Raw genomic sequence first — 7,793 nt, forward strand, 5'->3', positions numbered from 1 at the left:
CTCAACCACCATGGTTTGCAGATATCGCGAATTACTTAGTTGGAAAGTGGATACCGCAATATTACTCTTACCAGCAAAGAAAAAAGATTATATCTGATGCAAAGTATTATCTGTGGGATGAACCTTACTTATTCAAAAATTGTGCAAATAATATTATTAGAAGGTGTGCACCTGAAGAAGAGATGAATAAAATTCTATATCACTGTCATGATGGAGCAATTGGAGGACATTATGCAGCAAATCGAACAGCTTTTAAAGTTTTAGAAGCCGGATTCTTCTGGCCCACACTCTTTAAAGATGCCCGAGCATATGTAGCACAATGTGACAGGTGTCAGAGAACAGGTAATATCACCAAGAGAGATGACATGCCACTGCAATCAATACAGGTATGTGAAATATTTGATGTTTGGGGAATAGATTTTATGGGTCCTTTTCCTTTTTCTCACTCTTTTGAATATATCCTTGTGGTTGTGGATTACGTGTCAAGATGGGTTGAAGTCATCCCTACAAGAAATAATGATGCTCGTACAGTGTGTAATTTTCTTAGAAAAAATATTTTTACCAGATTTGGCACCGGCAATGCGTATAGATTAAAATGTATTTAATGGTTTGGTACATTAACCAGATAGCCAATGCGTATAGAATATTTTGATTCTTAAGCCAAAATGCGTATATAATAAAATAACCCTGATTTAATCAAAATCAAAATTTACAGAAATCAAAACCTGTAATGTTGGAACGGAGATTACAGATAGCCACTCTCCATTGGCTCAAAAGTTTGACGAGGCCAATGCGTATAAGATTTTTCTACTCGTACTTTGTCAAATTCTAGTATAATTTATGATATCGTCTCACAGAGATTGGAGAATCTAGCTATAAACTTATAATATTCTTACTACTATTTGAAAGAATCAGATTGATGAAGTTTTGTTTGTTGAAAATTTAAATTGCTTTGAAAACAAAATAACTTTCGGAAGATTTATATTTAAAAAGAGTTGGGAATCATTGAATTCACTCGATAGCGTGATAATAATAAAATCTTAGATTCTACATGTATTTCTCTTAGGAATAACTGTTTATTGCTAATACAATTGATATATGACTCGTGACGATTAAACTGAAATAATTTTCTTGCCTGAATTGTGCTAAAAGATAGCAAAAACCTCTTGCGATTATTTTTTACTAAAAATCAATAATCTTTCCAACTACAACTCCTCCGTGAGAATTAGAATGGAAGTAAGCAAGATTACAGACTTGGAATGATAGCTTAGAAAGAATTACTCTCACTTTATTATTTTACCCAATAGTTATCGTATATTAATTTTGCTTCGTGAGAATTACAAAATTGACATACAACTAACTTTGGAGAATAAATAGATAGAAGTGATAATAATTAATTAAAACTAATATTCCAGCACAATATAGAAATATAATTAGAAAGTTTCAGGTCAAGCATGTAGTAAAATTAAGATTAATATTATGACGCTATCGAGCTTCATCAACTATCCCAACAAAAGAGATTACTCCATTATGGAGTATTTAAATCTCACAAAGAAAGAAATTCTTAAAATACTATCAACACTCGTAGAAAATTCAAAGACTACAAGATTGTGACGACCCGGCCCGTCGTCACGTGAGTTACCACCCCGTTTCCCCCATTTTATGCTTCTTCATGTTTCATTATCGGTATTCGGTGTGTTAGAGTTAAATCGGATTGGTTTTGATAGAAAATGAGACACTTAGTCTCTTTTAAGAAGGTTTAAGTTGGAAAAGTCAATCGGATGTTGACTTATGAGTTAGAGGGCTCGGATGTAAATTCTGATGATTCGATTAGCTTCGGGGGATGATTTGTGACTTAGGAGTGTGATCGGAAGTAATTTTGGAGGTCCGGTGTAGAATTAGGCTTGAATTGGCGAAGTTAGTATTTTGGCGAATTCCGGTTGATAGGTGAGATTTTGATCCGAGAGTCGGAATGGAATTCCGAGAGATATTGTAGCTTCTTTAGATGATTTGGGATATGTGTGCAAAATTTCAGGTCATTCGGACGTGGTTTGGTCGGGTTTTTGATCGAAAGTGTATTTCGGAAGTTTTTAGAAAATTAGGCTTGAATTCGATGAGTTTTGGGTAATTTGATGTTGTTTGAGGTGTTTTGATGATTGTAAGAGGTTTGAATAATGTTATGAATTATGTTGGCATGTTTGGTCGGGGTCCCATGAGGCTCGGATAAGTTTTGGAAGAGTTTTTGGAAGATTTTTGCCGTTTGAGCATAAGCATGTAATGATCTAAAGGTCTATTTTTAGTTCTAGAGATCAAAATTTTATTTCGAGATATCCAAAATTTAAATAATGAATTATAGGAGTGATCTAGAAAGTTTGGTCTAATTTCATCAAGTCGCGATTGAGTTTTTGACACGAAACATGAGTTAATTGTTTAACTAGCGAAATGGATATCGCACTGAGCAAACGAGCTCCGAATTGAGTTTAGATTGAAGGACTATGTTCGTATTATTATTCGTGACTCATAGGAACAAGAATCATCGAATTCCGAGTTCGTATGATGGAGTTAGAGCCATTTTAGTAAAAACAAAAAGTGCTGCAATTTCTGGTTGCTGCTGTATTTTTTTTAGCAGCATGAACAGTAACCGCGCGGGTGAACAGTAATCGCGGGTGAACAGTAACCCCGCGCGTGAACAATAACTGCGCGTTTGAACAGTACTTCCGAAAAAAATTCTGGGCAGAATGTTTACAGAGGTTTCATCCGCAAGCTAAGTCATTTCTTTCACCATATTTTTGGGCATTTTGAGAGCTACTTGGGAGCAATTGAAGAGGGATTCGAAGAGGATTGATTGTAGGTAAGTTCTATGAACTAAATACATGATTATATTGTGAAATCATCCTTGAAATTCATGAAAATATAGCCAAATTGTAAGAAATTAGGGCATGAAATTGAAATTCTAAATTTGGGATTTGAGGGGCCATTTGTGGTCCGATTTGAGAGATTTTTGTATGTATAAACTCGTGGCAAGATAACGAACCCGATGACATAAAAAAATTTCTGAATTTCGAGACGTGGACCCGGGGCTCGGGTTTTGCCAAATTCGTGAATTTTGATATTTTTCGAGTGCTTTCGATTGGGTATTGTCTCTTTAGCATTATGTGACATATTCGTTGTGATTTGGGGCAGATTTGACGCATGTGGAGGCCAATTCGAGGGGCAAAAGCATCACGAATTAAAGAAATAGCCGGTTTGAGGTGAGTAATGAGTGTAAATGATATCCTGAGGGTTTGAAACCCCGGATTTGCACATCGTAGTGCTATATTAAGGCGAGACACGCGCTGGATGATGCGCGAGGGATCTTTTTACTACTGGGAATTTGTGACTTGGTCCATCCCGATTGATGATTTTACTGCGTATTTTACTGAAACTTATTTGTTATCATCATGATTTAGGCTGTTTGCCATATTTGGGCTTCGTGCCAATTGTTTGAATCCTTCGGGAATTTTTATCACTATTTCCTCACTATTTTGACTTGTATTTGAACTCAGTCCCATTGAAAATTATTGTTTTACAAACTCAGCCACTTTATACAGATTTGAAACTTAAATGATATTTTTGGGTTGAGAACTACTGTTTTACAAATGCCCAAGGAGCTTATGATGATTTACGGACTGAGTGAGGCCGAGGGCCATATGTGAGGATATGCTGAGTGATATGAGGCAGAGGGCCTGTGATACTATTTACGCCACGTGGTGGCTTGAGTGATGTAAGGAGGCTTTCAGGCCTCATGAGTGATGTGAGAAGGCTTTCAGGCCTTATGTTATTATTGCGCTTGGGTTGTAGGGGCCCCTCCGGAGTCTGCACACCCACAGTGAGCGCAGGTACCCATTATGCTGAGTGATTGATACTACGCCCGTGGGACTGATATGAGTGATACTGTTCTGAGAGTGAGCCCGAGGGGCTGATACTGTACTGAGTGACTGATACGGTGCCTGAGGGGCAGATTTCTACTTGTTATTTTGATACTGAGCCTGAGGGGCAAATTTCAACTTGTTAATTATTGCCAAATTACCTGTTTTACTGGTTTTAAAAGAGATTTCATTGATATTTCACTAAATTACTGTTTTAAGTGATTTTACTACTTCTGTATAGAATGCTTTGTGCCTTTACGCGTTTTCTTGCTTTCAGCCATTATTTATATTTATTACTCACTGGGTCAGAGTACTCACATTACTCCTTGCACCTTGCGTGCAGATCCATGTACACCACAGGCTGAGTGAGGATTTGTTTAGCTGAGCAGCAGTATCCGGGAGTATTGAGGTAGCTGCATGGCGTTCGCAACCTTGATCTCTCCCCTCTATCTCTATCTTTTATTCCGAATTTTTCCTAGATAGACTTGTAATAGGTGGATATGCTGTATTAGAGGCTCATATTCATGACACCGGATTCTATTGGGCTATGGTGTGGTATTTTAGTTGAACTTTCACAGATTTTATTATTAATTATACACTTGAAAGTGATGATTTAGTAAATTCTCTATGATATTTATCTATAATCTGAATAAGAATTTGGGATAATGTTGTTGAATGGTCGGGCATGCCTAGTAGTGTGTTGGGCTCCATCATGACCGGGGTTGGGGTCGTGACAAAGATAAAATGAAATAGATAAAGAGAGAAGTAAAGATCAAAGTTAGAGAAAAGTTGCTAATTAGGCACGTATGATCTATCTCCCCTTTCAACACAAACATCCTATTTATAGAAATCAAATCTCATAAGGTGCCACGATGCCTCGTGGTTCTTTTGCCATGATGTGTCGTGCTTCTATTGCCATGATGCCTTGTGCTTCTCTTTTTATTCTTTTATTTGTTTTATCATGATATTTTTATTTCGTGCAAAATACTATTAGAAAATACAGATAATTTACATATTATATATATATATATATATATATATTATTTAAAATAATTTATTTTTAAGTATATAATATATGAATATTTTATAGTCATCAAACTCCCCCGCACTTGAATCCTTGCTCGTCCTCGAGGCAGTAATTTTATTAATAATTGTTGTTTCTTGTAGAGTAGAAAAGTAAAAAAATAAAGTTTCACATAAAATTCAAAACCTATAAGTTTTTCATGTCGCTAAATCTATACCTTTTTCCTGCTTCTGCTTTTGTTTGCCAAAAACTTTCAACTCCTCTTTTGATGAACCTTTTGAGATTGATAACATTATGATTACAATTTCGAGTTTCTCAAATTTTTTTCATAGGCTTGCCCTTCATGTCAGTCTCCACTAATGTAGAATCAACACTAATTTCTAAAATTATTTTAGGACTTTTTCAGGCTTGTAATGATAGGCTTAATGCTGGTAAGGTAAAAGGATATATTTGTAGTGACTTTGTTCCATCCAGCTTTATTATAAGAGCTGATTATTTTATCAAAGTAACTATGTACAACTCAACACAAGAAAATAACTCTAGAGATTGGGCTAAAGGTCCCGGTCTCCAATTTTATAATTAACATCACTTAATTCATCATTTCTCTCAATAGATTTCTTTAATTCAAGCTTCTTGAACCAATAATTTATTTTACAGGTATATACACCTTGTTTTCCTCTTCTTTTTTTTAAGAGTAAAATAGAATATTTACTCCATAAATATTTCTTCATCTCTTGCTTTAATAATCATTTTTGCTCAACTATAGCCGGAAGGAGTAGTATCAATCTTTTTGTAAGGTAAACCAATATGGTTATCAATAAAAGTTGGTTTATCCCTCTCTTTTTTTTCTTTTTTTTGGGGGGGGGGGGACTCAAAGTTGGGTGCTAAAAGGTAAAATATAAATATTTGTGGTTAAAAATAGATAGTCTAAAAAAAGGTGTCAACGATATTGACGAGGCCAAAATCTTATGCCCTGGTTTATTTTATCAAAATAAAATACAGAGATTACAAATATTTTGCAATTCAAAATTTTCAAAATATTCTATACGATAGCCACTCTCAATTGGCTATTGTATGCTAGACCTGACGGCTTCAACTGTGAATCTAGTGTCAGAAAACCTCCAGTGGCAGCCAACAACTTTGAAATCCGGACTGGCCTAATTCAAACAATTCAACAGTCTTGCATCTTCACTGGAGACGCAAGTGAAGATCCACACAGTCATTTAATTGACTTTTTGGAACTTGTTGAAACAGCTAAGTATAATAAAGTACCTCCTGAAGCTATCAAGTTAAGGCTATTTCCTTCCTCTTTAAAAGGAGATGACAAGACTTGGTTGCGAAGTTTGCCACAAGGTTCCATTACCACATGGGATCAAATGACTCAGAAATTTTTAAATAAATATTTTTCCCGTGCTAAAACCACAAAGTTAAGACAAGACATATCTAATTTCTTGCAGACTGACACAGAGGCAGTTTATCAAGCTTGGGAAAGGTTAAAAGCAATGTTAAGAAAATGTCCACACCACGATATTCCTGAACATATGCAATTGTATATTTTTTATCACGGGCTAAAACCCTCTTCTGGAAATGTGATAGATGCAGCTGCAGGAGGTTCAGTAATGGGAAAAACAACAGAGGAAGTGTTGCAATTGTTGAATGAAATTTCTGAGAATGCCATGCCATCTGAGCGTATAATTATCAAGAAGGACGCTATAGTAAATCAGGTTGATGCTTTAAATACACAAACACAACAAATTGTTTCTTTGGCACAAAAGGTTGAAACTTTTCAGGTGAATACACAACAACCAAGACAATTTGAGGCTTGTGACATGTGTGGAGGAAATCATCAGAACTATGAATGTCAAGCAACTAATCACAATGATGAATATATCAATGTCATCGGTTACAAGCAGTATCCTTTTGGAAGTCCAATGCCACAGAAACATCCAGGATTTCAATGGAGCAATCCAAATGGTGCAGAGAACTCTCAAAGCTTCCAGAAGCAACAAATTCAGGGTCCACCCGGATACTAGAATCCAAACCATGGTCAATTAAACATTAGACCTTATCAACAAGCAGGGCCCTATCAACAAAGGACTCAACAAGCTCATTCAAGTCTTGATGATCTTCTGTATAAGTATATTAAAGTCACTGATGAAAAGATGTAGAGCCAAAATTCATCCCTCAAAATCTGGAAATACAGTTGAGCCAATTGGCAGTTCTTGTTTCAGAAAAGATTCAAGGTCCCTTACCAAGCAATATAGAGAAAAACACAAAAGAGCACCTTAAGGCCATCACCTTACGATCAGGTAAGGAGCTTAATGAACCATATGCAAACCAGTCAGAACAACAGGTAAACAACGGTAAGAATGTTGAAATACCCTCTGAACTATCTCAAAAGAATGAAGTCAAGAAAAAAGAAGAAAAAATATTGAAAAATTGACTCCTCTCCCTGTTAATATTCCCTTTCCACAAAAAATGAAAAGAGAAAAGCTTGACAACCAATTTGCAAAAATTTTGGAGATTTTTAAACAAATTCACATCAATATTCCATTTACTGGTGCTTTGTTACAAATGCCTTCATATGCCAAATTTGTAAAGGAAATTTTGTCAAGTAAAAGAAAATTAGAAGAAGTTTCTGTGGTAATGCTTACGGAAAAATGCAGTACTATATTTCAAAATAAGCTACCACAAAAACTTGGTGATCCAGGCAGTTTTACAATTCCATACACTTTGGGAGAAGTATATTTTGAAAAAGCACTTTGTGATTATGGAGCTTCAATAAATTTTGATGCCATTTTCTATCCTTAAAAAGTTAGATCTTGGTGAAATAAAAGACACAAGTGTTTCTCTTCAGTTTG

At 35.5% G+C, this 7,793-nt stretch overlaps 1 non-coding gene across 1 annotated transcript; it reads right to left on the bottom strand.

Annotated features, from left to right (window-relative positions):
• Positions 1-6,356: 6,356 nt before the first annotated feature.
• On the bottom strand, positions 6,357-6,463 carry LOC138880548 (small nucleolar RNA R71). Its single transcript, XR_011403282.1, has one exon. It is a non-coding gene; the product is annotated as a small nucleolar RNA R71 (small nucleolar RNA).
• Positions 6,464-7,793: the final 1,330 nt, after the last annotated feature.

Source organism: Nicotiana sylvestris, chromosome 10, assembly GCF_000393655.2.
Source record: "Nicotiana sylvestris chromosome 10, ASM39365v2, whole genome shotgun sequence".
Taxonomy (NCBI): Eukaryota; Viridiplantae; Streptophyta; class Magnoliopsida; order Solanales; family Solanaceae; genus Nicotiana; species Nicotiana sylvestris.